Source organism: Austrofundulus limnaeus, unplaced genomic scaffold (genome assembly GCF_001266775.1).
Source record: "Austrofundulus limnaeus strain Quisiro unplaced genomic scaffold, Austrofundulus_limnaeus-1.0 Scaffold3136, whole genome shotgun sequence".
Lineage (NCBI taxonomy): Eukaryota > Metazoa > Chordata > Actinopteri > Cyprinodontiformes > Rivulidae > Austrofundulus > Austrofundulus limnaeus.
Window position 1 is genome coordinate 1 of NW_013955538.1, and position 337 is coordinate 337.

Below are 337 nucleotides of genomic sequence, written 5' to 3' on the forward strand. Positions count from 1 at the left end.
GAACCCTGGAGTCAGGTCTGGGAGAGGGGCATCCAGCTCCTTTCTGGTCCCTATAAAAACTGAATGGTTCTTTGTCTGGACCTCCTACAACCAGTCTGACTTATGAGACCCCACCAGGTCCAACATGGTCCCAGTTCTCTTCCTGTCCACAGCCTGGTGGACCAGCTGAGACCCTGACCCAAGTCCTGGGCTCTGAGCCATCACAGTGAGCTCCAGCATGATATTAGTCTGTTTTCAGCAGAAACATGAGTCAGTGTGTAGAGATGTTGACATTTCCTCAGCAGCTGCTGCCATTTCCTTCCCAAACTGCTGTGACCAGATTGTGAAAGGCTGTAAC